The sequence below is a fragment of the Meriones unguiculatus genome, chromosome 6 (genome assembly GCF_030254825.1).
Source record: "Meriones unguiculatus strain TT.TT164.6M chromosome 6, Bangor_MerUng_6.1, whole genome shotgun sequence".
Lineage (NCBI taxonomy): Eukaryota > Metazoa > Chordata > Mammalia > Rodentia > Muridae > Meriones > Meriones unguiculatus.
In genome coordinates this window covers 134,089,843-134,106,901 of record NC_083354.1, presented here as the reverse complement: position 1 = coordinate 134,106,901, position 17,059 = coordinate 134,089,843, and the positions used below count along the sequence as shown (strand labels likewise).

The following is a 17,059-nucleotide window of genomic DNA, read 5'->3' as shown; positions in this document are numbered from 1 at the left end:
TGGGGGTAGCCAACTGCTTTCTGGTTGAATGTGAAGCCCGCTCCACTGAAAGAAACTCCCACCTGGTACTGCAGAGCCAGGCAAAGCCCATGGCTGGGGAGGTTATAGGCCCCCGTGGAGAAGCTGCTGCTGCTGTTTTGCTAAATGGGCTTGGTGGGACCACCAGGTCACCTTCTAGACAAGTATGATTATGCCTATGGGTTAGCAGTGCTGCTAGCTTTGGTCAAAGGGGCTTGTTTTTGTGTAGTGAACAGCAGTAAATGCTATTTCATATCTGGTCAAAATGATGAGACTAAATGATAAATGAATACTCAGCCACAAGTGGGACATGCACCTTACCCCCTCCAAGGCTCATGGAGTATCATAGAAGAAGAAACATAAAGAATGTAAGAGCCAGAGGGAGGTGGAGGTGGAACTCTGACTTCCAAGAATTTCATTGTTGGCCTCACAGTACCTATGATCGTACCATGTTTTTGTAAGCAACTTTAGTGAAATCTATTGGGTCAAAAAAAGGATGGACTGAAAGCAGGAGGACTAAGCTGGCTGTAGTGGGGCATGCCTTTGACCACAACACTTGGGAGGCAGAGGCAGCAGATCTCTGTGAGTTTGATGCCAGCTTGTTCTACATGGCAAGTTCTGAGAAACAACCAGCTGCAAACTATCTACAGCCAGCTGTAAACTATAGAGCAAATGTGACCTGATTTTCAGGTATAAAAACCCTGTGCTTTGCATGTTCGGGGTCGTCTCCTGTCTTTGGAGGGCTGACTCTATCGCAATAGCAATAAAACCTCTTGCTTTTGCATCGAGCTGTGGTCTGTGAGAGTTCCTGGGAAGGGCGCGATCCTGAGCAGTGAGACTCCAGGTCTTACACTAGGATGGCTTGGGCTACGTAGAGAGACCCTGCCTCAAAATGGAAAGAACAAAAGAGTAAGTAAGAGAACTTATTGGCAAGAGCCAGGGGGTCAAATGGGACTGAGAGGGGAACAAAACAGGGTCAAAGTGGGAGAAAGAAAAGAAAAAGCAATAAGGCCTTGAGAGGTAAGCCAGCACTTAAGAGCCTTTGGTGCTCTGGAGGAGGACCTTAATTCAGTTCCCGGCAACTGTCTGTTCCGGAGATCCAACATCCTCCCTGGCACACGTGTGATACACATGCATATATGCAGGCAAGACACTCATGCATAGAATAAATCTAAAGAAAAAATATTAAGAAAGTATAATGAAGCGGGACTGAACATGATTAAAATACATTATATACATGTATGAAAAATATGATGAAAACCTTTATATATAATTATACATGCAGATAAAAATGTTATAAAGGAAAAAAAACTCACAGTGAAGGAGCTCTTAGACCAATATGGCAGAACCAGCCATTTTCATCTCAGTGGAGAATCATCTCCCTCTTGAGATCATTCTCCCCATCTGTCCACTCCATCCCCCACTCACCCTCTTCCTGAGTGGTGTACAGCTCCTGCTTCACACTTTTCTGGCATCATGTCATGTTCTTTGTCCTTAGTTGACCTGATTTCTTCTCCACCTGATGTTTTTTTTTTTTTTTTTTATTCTTTATGATGCCAAGGAAGATTCCACAAAACATCAGAGCTGTGATGGCTTCTGGAACTCAGGCTGCTGCCAGGAGGACAGCATAGAGGACGTGGAGGCTCAGCAGCAGGGGCTGCCGGTGTGGGGTGCAGCCGCTTCGGAAGGGAAAAGGGTGTACTCCGTGGTGCTGAGATGAAACGGGTGTTTTCTGTGAAGACTCATCATCCTGACAAGAATACACTCTGTAATGGTTTGCAACATCATTTCAAACGATTTATTCTGGAGAGGGAGCTAGTGGGACAGGTGATATGAAGGAGGACTGGGTAAAACAAGGGAGGACATTTACTGGGGAGAGGAGAGAGCGGGAGGATAAGAAGCATGGAAGGCATTTGAAAACACCACAGGGGAACATTATTTCAGGGTTACTCAAATACATATGTAGTACATACGTTTATATAGGATATACACACATGTGTATATATGTGTGTATACCTATGTATGTGTGTAGCCTCATGCATGCGCATACATGTATATAGTTTAAGCGAAGTTACGCCATTTGGAGTAATAATGCTCCCCCAAGAACTTCAGACACTCTATCACGAGCCCCCTTGCTAATCATGGGAAAGTTCAAGGCGTTGGTGGAAGGGGTCCAGAGCTGAGGATGTGTACAGGGAAGAGCATTCACCAGACACGGCAACACAGTTGTATATGCAGACTCAGCAGCGTATACAGGACCTACATAAGGTCAAACTAGGAAAATCTCGGCATGGGCAGAGGAGGAACCCACGAAGCTCCAAGAGCAGCTCTTGGCAACTGATGGTTGCTGGGGGAGGGAGAGTCGGTTTTCTGCAGAGACGTGGCTCCCGAGAAGCTCCGCATGCCCCAGTACACTTCTGTAATGCACATATGGACACTAAGTGTAATCCGTGTGTCTAAAAACAAAGAGCACATGAGTGCTGAGGAAAAGGTAGTAGGGGCATAGGAGAGGGGACCAGAGGTGAGAGAAAGCAGGGTGAGTTTGCTCAAAATGCATTGCATGCATGCATGCATGAAATTCTCATACAATAAAAAGCTAAAAATTAAAACAGGGATATATTAAAATAGGAAAATTTGGAGATCTTTGGAGGATAGCACAGATAATGTTATGCATACCTACATACACACACATTGCTCTGAATTTGATAAGAAACAGTACCTCTTTTTTTCCTGCACTCTTAAAATTATATCAGTATGGTAAGGCTCGCATGAGAACTGAAACCAGAAATGATGGATTCCTGGTAGCTCTTTGCCTAGAGAAGAATTTTAGAGCATGACCTCTCTGCCAGTTAAAAATCAATTAAATACCTAGAGAGCCACAGCTGGCCCAGGGCTGGAATCTAGTGTAAAACTGTTTGGAAAATTGAAACAAAGAAAATATGGTAATTTCTCATAGTACAGGAGACACATTCTTTTAGTAGAAAAAGATTATTTTTCCCCTCCTGTATTCTAAAGATGGGTCAGAGCAGTAAGTACCACTCCCTGGCATATGCCTAAGGACTCACCCTCCTCCTCCATAGAAACTTGTTCATCAGGGTTCGCTGCTGCACAGTAGCTAGGGACTGAAAATACTCCAAATGCTGCATGTATCATGAAAATGCGGCACACACACAAGATGGAATAATATTCACCTGTAAAGAAAGCTGAAATCATGAAGTTCATGGGTTAATAGATGGACCTAGAAATAATTCTACTGGATGAGGTAACTCAGACCAGCATGACAAATGCTGCATGTATACTCTTATAGGCATTTTCCAGCTTCAGATCTTCAGATGTGAATATATAGCATGCAGTAACCACAGAAACCAGAAAGTTACAAAGGAGCCATTGTGTGTGTGTTGGGCAGGCAGACACTTGAGAGAGAAGTAGCAGGATAAAGGAGATATAAAGGGGTAAATGTGAAGACAGGGAAGTGGCTCCAAATGCGGAGAGGGTCAAGAGGTCATTGCAGATGGAGAAGAAGGGAGGAGGGACAATAACGCCAAAACTTTTTGATAAAACTTCCCTTGAGAATTAGTATATTAGTTTATATTTACCTAAAATTATACACAAAATTGTATGCATATACATATATTTATATATACACATATAGACATTTTGTGTGTATACATATATATTAAATAATAATCTTACATAAGAATCATATATGTACTTGGTTGGAGTATGAGTCTCTGGGAAGACCCCTGTGTTCAAATTTTGTGGTTCTGTTGCTCTCCTTCAACTGAAGAATGGATGCAGAAATTGTGGTACATCTACACAATGGAGTATTACTCTGCAATGAAAAATAAGGAAATCATGAAATTTGCAGGTAAATGGTAGGACCTGGAAAGGATCATCCTGAGTGAGCTGTCCCAGAAGCAGAAAGACACACACGGTATACTCACTCATATAGACCTATAACATAGGATAAACCTAGTAAAATCTGTACATCTCAAGAAACTAATCAAGAGAGAGGACCCTGACTAAAATGCTCAATCCCCATCCCGAAAGGCAAAGAGGATGGACATCAGAAGAAGAAAACAGGAAACAACCTAAATACCTGCCACAGAGGACCTCTGAAAGGCACTGCCCTGCAGACTCAAAGCAGATGCTGAGACTTATGGCCAACTGCATGGAATCTTAAGAAAGGAGTGGGAAATAGTAAGTTCTGGAGAGGACAGGAACCCCATAGATCACTTTTTAACTGGCTCATTTGTTTCCTTTACACTTTGTTTTATTAGTATATATGAATCATAGACTAGCACAAAAAACAAGAATCAGATCCAGGCACAAAAAACCTTCTTTTGAATGGTTGGTCAGGGTAGTCTAAATAATTACCAAAAAAATATAGGATTTTTTTTTGTTGTTGTTGTTGTATTTAAAAGCCTCTCAGAGGTTGAAGGCAGGCCCCTACTCCTGAAGATACTACCTGCTTAAGCCCCAAGACTTGGATTATTGAAGCTGGATCCAACCTGGAAGCACCCTTCTTCTGGTTTAGCTTCCATAGTTGGTACTATGGAAGAAAGCCCTATGCAAGCTGCCAACGCAGAGACGCAAGCAATGGCCTCCTGCATCTGCGATGTTTATGACCACAACAATGGCCGGCATGATGAGACAGCTGCAAAAGTGCAACAGTGGCACTCACATGTTGCTGGTAACCAAGAGCTGACTAAATGGATTTAGGATCCAAAGGAGAGAAATCATGCCTCATACATAACTAAGTGTCCAGGGCTAATGACATCATGGGTCTTAGAATAGAACCTCCTGTTGTCACTTTGCTAAGCCAGCATAATTCCTTAATGACATTTTAAATCTTATCCTCATACTCAGAGATAAGTGTAGCCATTTCCCCTCATTAAAGAAGCCTCTATCAAATGGAGACCATTATAGAAAACCACAACTGGACACAATGCAAAGATTAATGGATTGTGGAGATCGCAGCCCCAATACATACTTTTGCCGCAGCACAGCTTCTACATCTATTGCTCAGGGACCATTGCAGAAGAGGGGGCAGGCAGCCTGAAGAGCCAGAATACCAGGAGGCCTGCTGTAAAACTGCTTCTCTTAGAAATGGCTGCATAACAAGACCAGAAAAATGACAATATCAATAGACGTCCCGATGTCTCATGGAGTCCTCCACCTATACAAAGAAGCACGAGTAACTAATGACTGCTGAGAGAAAAATCAGCCTCTCCCAGGAAGGAGCGCGTGCTAGCCAATACAAGATGGTCAGCCCTGAAACTATATGCACACAAACAACAAAAATGGAGTCAGCTGGTTATATTTGCACACACACAAATATAAGTTACAATAATAGTAATAATAGTCATAATTAAGAATTCAGATGGAAGGGATAGTAGGAGTTGGAGGAAGGAAAGGAAAAGGGTAAATGATATACTTATATTTTAATTAAAAATGTAAAAACATAAATAAATGAAAAGGAATGTATGACCTGGTTCTTCCAGTCATTTTCCAGCCTGCTGGCCATCTTATATACCTACTGTCAGGATCCACTTTTTTTCTCGTCCACTTCTCACTCATTCATTCCTGTTCCCATCTCCAGTATCTCATCCTTGCTTACTCATGCTTAGGTTTACCAGTGACACCTGATGTATGGTTTAACTTTTCTGTGCCCTCCTTGAAGTCAAGAACCTAAAATCCTTACAGTTATGGTACATTATGAAATAAAGAATCTAAAGTAGATATTGCAGCCACTGATATAGCTAATTTTAATTAATTGAAGATACAAAGCACTTAAAGGCACTGATGCTAAAACCCTTAGGACAACCCCCACATTCGCTTCTCTACCACTGGAGAGGGCTGTTCAAGATAAACCTGCAGGTGAAATATGTAAGGTAGAGGGTAAACAAGTGTTTCAATGATTGTGGTAATTACCCTCCTGATGTGGACTCTCATCTGTTACTGCTAAATAAAGTAAGTGATACAGTAAATGGTGCTTTTTCTCTTTTGAAAATGCTTTTAGCCATCTGAGTAGAATTGATGAAATGCGTCAGAGACCAGGAATGTCGGCTCTCAAATTTCCCAATGCCCTTGTGTCTACAGGCAGGTATTCCTTGCTGTGAGGGGGCAGAACATCCTGACAAACAGTGGACCCTGTGTGGGGCAGGAGTGAGTGGCAGGAAGGTTAAACAGTGTGGCGCCTGGGGAAAACAGGCCTTTCAGAAGCATTTGCTATTCATTTTCTATGCAATGGACATACTAAAATGAGCTATAGTGGACTCAGTAATAGTTTTGCACTTTGCTTAAAATAGGAAACAGTAGAAGACGAAGAGGAAATAAAGACATGGCTTCTTCTGTGACCCAGCTTTAGAAGAATAGCTGAGAACTCTGGACAGTTCCAGATGGGTAACACAACCAACGTGTGATCTGATTATGTACCATCCACCATGACAAAAGCCTTCTGGGTGGTTAGACTGAAAATTAGGAAATCCCACTGACCAATGATTTCTCTGGGCTCCTGACAACTGCTTTCTGGGGAACTCTTTCTCTCTAGCTCTCTGTGGATCGGTCAGTAAACAACCCAAGGGAGGGCAGAAATGGAGAAAACAGCTCCGGTTGATGGCTATTCACTGAAAGAGAAAGGCCATTTAGTGCTGCTGTGTCCTTTAACTTCAGCCCCCGGGCACAAAGCCGTTAGACGTTAGTTTAAATGAGCTATAGACCCAAAGAGTGGAGGACTAGCTTTATGACAGAAATATTAAATACCTCCAAGTTTTGCACATTATAGAATTTTGGCAACGTGAGTCTTGGAATGCACCAGAGTGACTCTGGTTTTTGACAGGGGCTCGCAGATAAGGTGGTCAAGATGGTTCAAGCCTGGAAAGACTCCCTCTGTTAAAGGCTGTCCAACACTGGAACAAGGTCATATTTTTGCAAACGTCACTGTAAACTAGTTCCATAAGAAAGAGCAATGGCGTGAGCAGCACTTGCGAAGGTTCAGGGAAAGTGACAGGTGGCCTTTTGGTGGTTGTTGTTTATTCTCTGGGGGTTTCCATATATACCACTTCTTTTCATTTTCCTCTGTTGCACTTTCCACTGGACTTGAGAAACAACCTCAGCTAGCCAAACGAGAGACAGCAGCTCCCTTTTATCTGTCCCTTGCTTCACACTAGCTCACTGAGGGGTGGAGGCAGAATTTCCCTACTGCTCAGGTGGGGCTCTGGGAACAATATGCTGCGACTAGCAAACTCCCAAACGTGCAGCCCTGCCTGTTGTGGGGCTAGTCTGGTGAAGGCTCCAGGAAGCTGTGGCTGTTTTCCCACTCAACATCCTGACAAACAGTGGACCCTGTGTGGGGCAGGAGTGTAGATTACCTACAGTGGAGGCTTGCAAGAGAGCCCTGTTGGGGTAAAAGAGAAGAATTTTGAGACTTTACTTCCAGAATGAGGAACTGCAATCCCAGGATACAGTTCCAGCCTTAGGATTATCCTTGTTCTACAAAAAGAAAAGAAGAGAAAAAAAAATCTCTACTTGAGTCTGTATTTGATGATTTCTTAAGCGACACAGAGAAATTTGGCAAAGCTGTCTTTGAGTTTCCCTTTGATAAGCTACAAAGGTGCTGAGAAGGTGCAGTAAGGACAGCGGCGAGCCCCAGCGGAATTTTTCAGAAAATAAAGCTGACCCCCCAAAATGGAATTTTAAACTGATAAGAACAGATACTACACATGATCTTAGCCAAAGGCCAAAAAAGCAACAAGAGGAAAAATGGAAGCAAAAGATAGCTATTATCATATGATCAAATGTTAATCTAGCAAAAAGTCATCCTGAGATAATTTCATATATTATATATATTAAATATACATAGATATACACACATGTATAAATTAGTTAGTCTTCTTAGCTACCTTCATCTTTTTCTGGTGAAGGAGAGAGCCTTGAGAATTTTTTTACATGATTTAAATACAAGAAGGAATAATACTTATAGCTTAAAATATAAAGTATTCATAGCTATTGTTCTATGTAGAGAAAGAAGCTGACATGAATACATTATAGAGGAGCAGGGTTTCTTACTATATCCCGGGTACTAGTCTAAGAAAATTGTATCAGTTAGTTCAAGTAATCCTTCCACTAAGCCCCAGGGCTAATATTATCTCATTTTCCAGATGAGAGAACTGCAGAGATGGTTTATGACTTGTACAAGGACATGCCACTAAAAACTATCAAGACCAGAACTAGAATTCCAGCAGCCCATTGTAGAACGCGATATAAACAGCTGTGTGCACTGCCTCAAAGCATAAGGAGCGTGGGGTGGGGGGAATGCCCAGTCAGTAAAGCACTTGCTTGCCCTGTAAGCATGAGAGCCCAAGTTCAATTCCTAGAACCTTTGCTTAAAAGAAAGATAGAAAAAGGCATGGCAAGGCAGCACACTTACAGTCCCAGCCCAAGAGAGAAAGAGATAAATGGATTTCCAGGACTCCCTTGATCTGTGCATTCCGGGCCAATGAAAGACCCTGTCTCAAAAAACAAAAAACAAAAACAAAAAAAGATGTGTACACAGTCAGAGGAAGAACAATGTCTGAGGTCGACCTCTGGTCTTTGTATGCCAGGGCACGCATGCACAAGTACATACACACACAGCAAGCATTTGCTCGGCTTCTAACAACTGTGGTCTCCATAGGAAGGCGATCGTTCCTCTTACTCAACCAAATGAGACTGTTACTGCTCCCAATCTCCCCAGTCCTTACCAACCAGTAAGTGTTGTTGTCTCTTGCCCAGGTCTTGTCCCTTCCTCAACCCCAGCCTTGGTCAGAGTGGAGACTTGGTCAAGTCTCACTAATGGCTCCTCAAGCAAGACAGGAGAGATCCTGCAAGAACACTCCCCCGGGGGGAGCTTCCAGCTGTGCAGAGAAACATCCTGTGCCAGAGACTGTGGAACTCCAAAAATTACTCCGTGAATCATGTCATCAGACACAAAGATAAGCATTAGTGCATTCACACTAATTTATTCCATCTCCACCCTGAGTTCTGGAGGGCTCTGCCGTCTGAGTGTCCACCAGAGCCGCATGCTGCCAGCTTGGAAGTAACTGTGCCTTCCCTCTGTGAGGGGCGTTAGCAGTGACAAAGTTTCTACTTTAAGTGTCATAAAAACCTGTGAGCTTATCTCTACAGGCCCTACTTACAGGTAAAAAGTTCAGAAAGAATAAATACCTTTGGCTTAAGGTCACAGAGAAATGCCAGCCTTGATAGGCAAAACTCAAGTTTTCTGTCTCAAAACATAGTGTGCATTGCTATTCTGAAGTTACTGAAGATAGAATTTCACCTTTATATACTCTCCTCTACCAGGAAGTGCTTGTGGTGGTGTGTATCCTACACTTTTCCAGGCCCCAGTCTGCCTTTTGAGTGGGTTATAATTACGTAATCAACCTTGATGACTCAATTCTTAGATAATACTCTCTGTTTACAGGAGCTGTCTGTCTCCACCTAAGCAAGTTGAAGATTGTTCTTGTGTAGAGCTAGGATACTGTGAATCCTCAATAATAGACAATTTTTTGGAAATGGGTGTTACAGATTCTGTTCTGTTTTAAGAGGGTAGAAAATGACTGCCTAGCAGTGATCTCATGGGATTGTCCTTCACTTTTCCCATACTGTTTTCACATCTGAAATCTAAGGGCAGTGAGTTGATCTGTGTGTGTGGAGATCACCCCTACACTCACATCTTAGTGCCTGAGGATTCAGCTAAGACCTGAAGGAGAAGCAGTCAATGTGGAGAAAATGGGAGGCCATCAAGGATTCACCTAACTCTTACAAGTCTACTGATCTCCCTTGGTAGCAGGTGAGAGAAAACAAAAGCTAGGAAGAATGTGAGCTCATGAAGCCGCTACTGTAGAAGACTTTTTGTGTTCCTTCAACCACCTACATCATCTATGGCTTTTTCCTCTTTCTTGATTTCTTTAATAGAAATGCTTGATGATAGCCAGTAGCAAATGGGCAAAGAGAGAAGTTACTTGCTCAAGAACAAGGCAACCTTCAGAGAGTCGCTTTGTCGGGCTGGTCACGATGGGGAAATTATGGTTCCAGCATCTTTTCCCTTTGACCAGTTGTGCAACACCACAAGAGCTTGGAGTCGTAGCTTTAGCTACGAAGATAGGTCCTGAGACATGTAAGGCAGTGTGGGCTTCTAGTGATTTCTGATGTTTTTGCTAGTAACTGATTTAGAAACCCAGGTGTAGGGCAATCAGCATAAGGCCTTTAATTTGATGACAGTGAATGAATTATTTATAAAAAACAAAAACCGAATTTCTCACGTTGACTCTCAAGCCATTTGCCGGCTCTGTCACTCTCACTTGTTCCAGCCCAGCCATGCTAGCCTTTTGGCGGCTGCTTAGACATGCTCTGAGGGTATATCATTGCCGGCCGTTCCGTCTGTCTGGAGTGAGCCTTCCTCTCATCTGTTGCTAACCCCCTCACATCTCTCAAGCTTTTGTCCAAATACCAACTTCCTAGTGGTACCCACTCAGACGATTCTACCTCAAACTGCAATCAACCTCTTTCTACTCTCAGTTTCTCCGCCAGTTTTTCTGTCCTTCCTGCACTATTTTTAAGTATTCTATGCGTTCTATTTTCTGAATTAATCGCTACATTTTCTCTTACTTAGCTGGTGAGGGCCTCACAGCCGTCACCACCTCCTCCAGTGCTTTTCTGCAGTGCCTGCCTGACTCACTTAGACACTCAGCAGCCATCATCACCTCCTCCAGTGCTTTTCTGCAGTGCCTGCCTGACTCACTTAGACACTCAGCATATTCTCATTACTGCATGTCTTTGTGATTGGTCTTGATCTAGATTTCTTTTAGCTGGGTAGAGTTTACTTGCCAAGATTGCTGGAAGTTCTTATACAGCAGATAATTACAGGATAAAGACTCGATAGGGACAATTTGGAGGTGAATTTTAAAAAGTTATTCATAATTACAGCCCAACAATTTGAATAGGCACCATTATGGACAAATTGGAATTTAAGAGAAATGTATTAATTGGACAGTACAGTCAAACGACAAGAGTGAGGGCCTGGAGAGAAACAGGAAAGGAAGGAGGAAAAAAAATCACAAAAAAGTTCTTTGGAAGTCTGGTTGTTGGGTCCAGTAAAGGGCTGCACGCAGGGTCTCCGCAACAATGCGTAAAGGATGCCAGGCCCTCCCCCCAGTCAGGTCACATTTTAGGATGCCGAGAACACCACCACAAAGCACTGTGTCTGAGATACTGTGCTCTTCTTGACATGTGGCCTCTTGATATCTCCTTCTCAAGCCTACCCCCTTTCCTCCCTTCCAAGCTGCTTGCGATAAGGAGTTTGGAAGTCATAAAGGGCTTGGGTGTGTGATACCTGGGAAAAGCTTTTCCCCAAAGGGGAGGAAATGAATCCCAGGTTTCTCATAGCATTTGGATTTTCAAGGTCTCAAAAATGCTGCATCAGCATAGGCCAGAAACAACACAGAGAATAACCATTTGATCTAAACATAAAGTGAGTTCTGAGACATCCATTGTGATTAAATATGGAACCCAGGGGTGTTCTAAAGCACTGCCCAGAAGGCTTGCTGTGAGAATTCTGAGTTTTTGAGAATATTGTGAGTTTCAGTGTTATCAGAAATACATTGAGTCCTTAAACATGGTTGCTTGTTTGGTTTTTTGTTGTTGTTTTGACACTGAATGGTCTGTGGGAAGGCAAAGGTGAAGTCTATGTGGGCAATTTTGAAAGGTTTTAGAGAGTGGTGTGGATTGGGGTACATACATACCATCAACATACCATCAACTATAAACATACCATCAATCAACTATAAACACATACCATCAACTACACCATCAATTATAAGCTACAAGCATTGGTCTCAATGCAGCGGCCAAGTCGGAAAGCTAAAACCTCAGTCTGGCAAAAGAATAAAAGATAAATAAATAAAGCTTTCTGGACCCTTGTTACAAGTGGCTTAGGATGAATCCTAAGGGCATTCCCCTTTCTTATAGTGACCCAGGCCTCCTTTAAGTGTCTAAAATGAGAAGGACAGAAAAGTATCCATCAGGACTACATACAGCCAGGCTGTAAGTGCGGTGGAAATAAGGGAGAGTAAAGGGTTTGGATCAGCAGTATTTCTTACTTCCTTGACCCTTTGTCCTTTTATTTATTTATTTATTTATTTATTTATTTATTTATTTATAATCCACTTTTAAATAGTAGCAGATGAGTAGCTGCTATCAAGTTTATCTGAAATAAATAGTTTTGCCTTTCCTGACAACTATACTAGCATCATGTTATAAGAGAGCACTTACACTATTAGCTTATTTTTCAAAGGATTATTCAGTTCACAATTGTGGAGGCTTGAGTCTTTGTTCAAGTGGACCCATTAATTTGGATGTCCAATGGAGGTACCAGCAAGTGACATAAGAAAGAATTTGATTAAGCCTAAGAGCTGGTATCACAAGCCAGGGAAAAAAGGAGAGAAAGAAGAAGAGATTGGCACCCATAGCTTCGTAGAGAATGTAGCCCAATAATCTAAGGATGTCTGCAAAGGCCCCATCTCCCACAGGTGTCACCTAGGGCCAAAGATCATTAACTCATGGCTTTTGGAGGGAAACATCTGTTTTCAAATAGTAACAGTAGCTATTGCCCAAATCCTCATTTATCATGTCTACCTTCCTTACTGTACTTTAGGTCTCTTGCATACCATTGCACTAAAGATGTTTATCTCGGCATTGTTTTAAGGTTAGCCTTCCTGAAGTCAGCCTCTGTTCTCATCGGCCATCTCCAATCCTTTCATAGCTTTCAGGGTCAAACTCAAGCTCCGCAAGGTGGTCCACAGACCCTTGATGAATGAACCTCACCCATGGTCTCCTCCCTCCTCACCTGACGGTGCCCCTGCTTAGTGATCCTTTCCCAGCAATGAGCTGACGCAGCTCTTCTCCTCACCTCCGGGGCCTGTGATGCTCTGAAGACTCTTTGTGAAGAATCTGTCAGCTTCCCAGCTCCCCCAGTCTGTCTGGGCCGTGTCCAGTTGAAGTACAGGATAGGCAAAGATGATGGCAGAACCTATTTGATGAATTTTGGGGGTTTGTTGTTGTTGTTTTGATGGTTTGTTTTCAGAGCTGAAAACTGAACCCAGAGCCTTGAGCCACTGAGCCAAGTTGTGGTGTGTTTACGGTTGGAGTGACACCTGTGAAATATGAAAAGGAGTCAGGAAGAGCTCTAGAATACTTGAAACAACGAACAAAGACTGTTGGTTGTGTTCAAAGACTGAAGGGAGGGCTGCAAGAGCAAACAACCAACTGAGCACACTTACATTTAACGTAATATTTATTTTATCACCCATGAGCTGGGTGAAAAATGAATAAACAGGAAAGGTATGGGGAGTGGAACCACGTACATTCAGAGAGGATGAGGAGAGAGTGTCTCTCCAAGAAGGTGACATATGGATTAAGTGTAGTAGTTGCACAGAGGGTGGGCTTTCTGGGCAGAGGGCTCAGCCAGGAGTTTGGAGCATGCTCCACAAGCAAGTTCATTTCCAGGGAAGCCAGGATGGCTGCAGCCAAGAGAACGAGAAAGGTAGACAGAAAAGAAGCCCAAAGATCCTGACACTCTACACAAGTCACAAGAGATGTTCACTTTTCCTGAAAAAAAAAAAAAAAATCCCACCTACTTATGTCCCTAAGCAGTTTTAGGCAAGAAAAAGACATGATTTTTATAATGCTAACACAAACCCCACCCACCACACACGATACTGAGGATCTGAGATTATAGGGAGAAAGAGTGGACTGAGAGATGGTTTGAGGGAGCAGGGGACCAGAGTTTAGTTGCTAGGCTCCGTACACGGTGCTCCAACTGCCTATAACTGCAGCTCCGAGGGTCCCTGACCGTCTTCGAGCCTCCACAGGAACTCACATGGATATGCCAAAGAAAAGTAACATTCCTAGGCTCTTATTATAAAACATTCTGGATACTTTAAAAATTGTTAACGCACTTTTGTGCCTCCTAAAATTGTCTTTTGGGTTGTTGTTCCCCGCCCCATGGAGAAGAGATACAAACTTCATTTAGTTCTGACACTTCCAAGATCAGTGATCACTAAAAGTAGTTTCTACCAGTGACATCTTCAATTTTTAGGCTTGAGGACCTAGGACAGGTGTCCAAATCCTCTATGGCCCTGCTCTCCAAAATCAGGTCAGCATTGTTGAGAGGGAAGACTTAGAAAATAAGAAAAGAGAAAAGGTGTGTGTGTGTGTGTGTGTGTGTGTGTGTGTAAACAGCTATTACTATCACTTCCATTATAGAGATGGGAAAAACCAAGGTTAAGAAAGGTTAATTTTGGAGTTGGGGGATTTAAGTTCAGTGGTAGAGTATTTGCCTAGCCTGTGCAAGGCCCTGGGTTTGGTCCTTGGCTCTGGAAAAAAAAAAAGAAAGAAAGAAAGAAAGAAAGAAAGAAAGGTTAATTTTGTATGTTGAGGACACACCATTGGTATTACAAATCTGAGACTAAAAGCCTGGTTTTGTTTGCCCCCCCCCACCAGCCTATCTGTTTTCAAGCACAGCTTTATAATTCTACCCTAACACAGCCAAACTAGAATCATGTCTCCTCACATTGCAAAGTAATGTTTTTGCAAATATAAATTTCACAGGTGTGTTGCAGAAGACGCTAACATGATCAATACTTGAAAATGCAAATGCAATCATTATATTATGTTCACCTCAGAACACAAAAGCTTGATTGCATAAAAAGTGCTGCTTTTATTAGTAAACAGGAGAAGGCTGAAGCCATCTGCAGTCTCCATATTGCCTTATCACTACTGGTTTAGGGTATGAAAATCTGATCAAAGCACCTTCTTAAAAATTCAGTTTCATTTATACATTCAGTCTCCAAACATAAATATGGCAATGTTACATATCAGGGACATTAAGAACACTTGTATCAAAGTGAGATTGAATTTTGTATTGTATTTCTCATGTTTATCCAGCAGAATTTGAGAAAGAGAAAGAAAGAAAGAAAGAAAGAAAGAAAGAAAGAAAGAAAGAAAGAAAGAAAGAAAGAAACTCAAAGTGACTGTAGAAGCCATAGCTTAGCAAAATGCCATCAAGCAAAATATCAAAATCTGACATGTGACATCAAGTATTCAGGAGTTATACTTTCATTCAAAACCATCTCTCTTGAGTTTATAGCACCAAAACTAGAAGTACAAGACTGTAATGTTGTGACGCATATTACTTAAAGGAAAAATGGTAGTTCTTTCCTTGACTTCTTTGATGTAGATCAAATCACCTGCTTCTTGATGCTCCCATCTCTTTCATGAAGTGGGAGGGCCAGTAAGAGAGGATGGAGCCAGTAAGGAGCGATGGTGCACATCTTTAATAGCGGCACTGAAGAGGCAGAAGCAGGTCAATCTCTGTGAGTTCAAGGCCAGCTTAGTATACAAAGTGAGTTCCCGGGCTACACAATGAGACCCTGTCTCAAAAACTTACACGTATATATTACACACACATATATTTAAAGGACATATTCATAATTTTTAAAATAATAAATAAATTTTTTAAAAGAATAGTTACTGTGCCGGCTAGTTTTGTATCACTTGACATTACCTGAAAGGAAACAACGTCATTTGAGAAAATGCTTCCATAAGAACCCACTGTAAGGCATTTTTCTAAACAATTTCTTAATCCATGTGAGTGTCCTCCTGGGGGTGGGGGGTCCTGGTGATGCTTGGTTGTATCATAAAGCAGGCTGAGCACACCATGGGGAGCAAGCCAGTAAGCAGCACTCCTCCATGGCCTTTGCATCAGCTCCTGCCTCCGGGCTCCTGCCCTGCTTGAGTTCCTGTCTTGTTTGATAACGAACTGTGATGTGGATGAGTAAGCTAAATAAACGCTTCTCCATACGTTGCTTTGGTGTGTCATCACAGCAATGATAACCCTTACTAAGGTGGTTACGTCAGAAGAAGGCCTCATCTATGGAGTGCGTACGTGTCCCTCCGACAGAGCACCCTTCCTAGCCTATTCTTACTGACGGAGACACCGTATTAAATGGCAGCTGTGGAGGAGAGTGCTGCTCAGCAGCAGCACGTGGCCTCCATTTCATAGAGGACTTCCCACTGAACTGTCTCACAATTTAAAAAGAAACTTAAATTTCTTCAAATGCCAAAGAACAAAGTTATATTCAGACATCCCTCCATGTCCCCCTCTGAGAATAAAAACAATTTATCTTATATTTTAAGATTAGAAGTTGCCTTCAAAAAAAAAACTCAGGTGACATAAAGATCCAGTTAACACATGGTGCCAATCAAAGAATGGCACCTTTCATGAATTATAGATTTTTGCAGTACAGTTTTATCCTCGCTGCCCACCTGAAGGGTCAAGGAAGTTAAAAAGAGTTTTTGCTTTAGCATATTCTTTCTTTTTCATCATGGACACCTTTAACCATATTTTATCAGTTCTTAGACTTACATTTTTTTCCCAAACAATTTAAGGGCTCAAACCTGAGCACATCTTAAAATTAATGGACACCTTAATTTGACAACATTGTTTCCAGTCTTAATGAAGCGTGGTATTGCCATTTTTATTTGCTTAATCACAGCCCTTGGGTCTTACCAACCTTGCTTTCTTGTCATTAAGCCCCAGGTATTTTGTGGTACAGCATGTTTATGAGCACATTAATGAGGCAGAAAACTCTTCCACTGTGGTATCAGCGATGGCTGTGAATGGCCAGCTTGTTCTCCACCCCAGCACAGAGGAGATTCTCTGGATAGGTTACATGCTTTGCTCCTCATCTGGGGTCCTGAACAGCGACAGACACTTGCTCTGTCCTGGCTTTGTGTCTGCCTAGGCTAAGGATGAGTAACTCTCACTGTCACCAGCTGCTTAATGTCACCATCACCAGCAACAATGTACAGGATGACCTTATCCTTAGAATGTCTTACAGGTCTTTCCAAGACACATGAAAAGTGAAATGCAAGTAAATGTAAGGACTGAAAGAATGGACAGACAAGCTGTGCATGAGAAGACCACTGCAGGAAGCCTGGA

At 42.3% G+C, this 17,059-nt stretch overlaps 1 pseudogene; it reads right to left on the bottom strand.

Annotated features, from left to right (window-relative positions):
• Positions 1-7,639: 7,639 nt before the first annotated feature.
• Positions 7,640-7,772, bottom strand: LOC132654991 (U2 spliceosomal RNA; annotated as a pseudogene).
• Between the last annotated feature and the right edge of the window lie 9,287 nt (positions 7,773-17,059).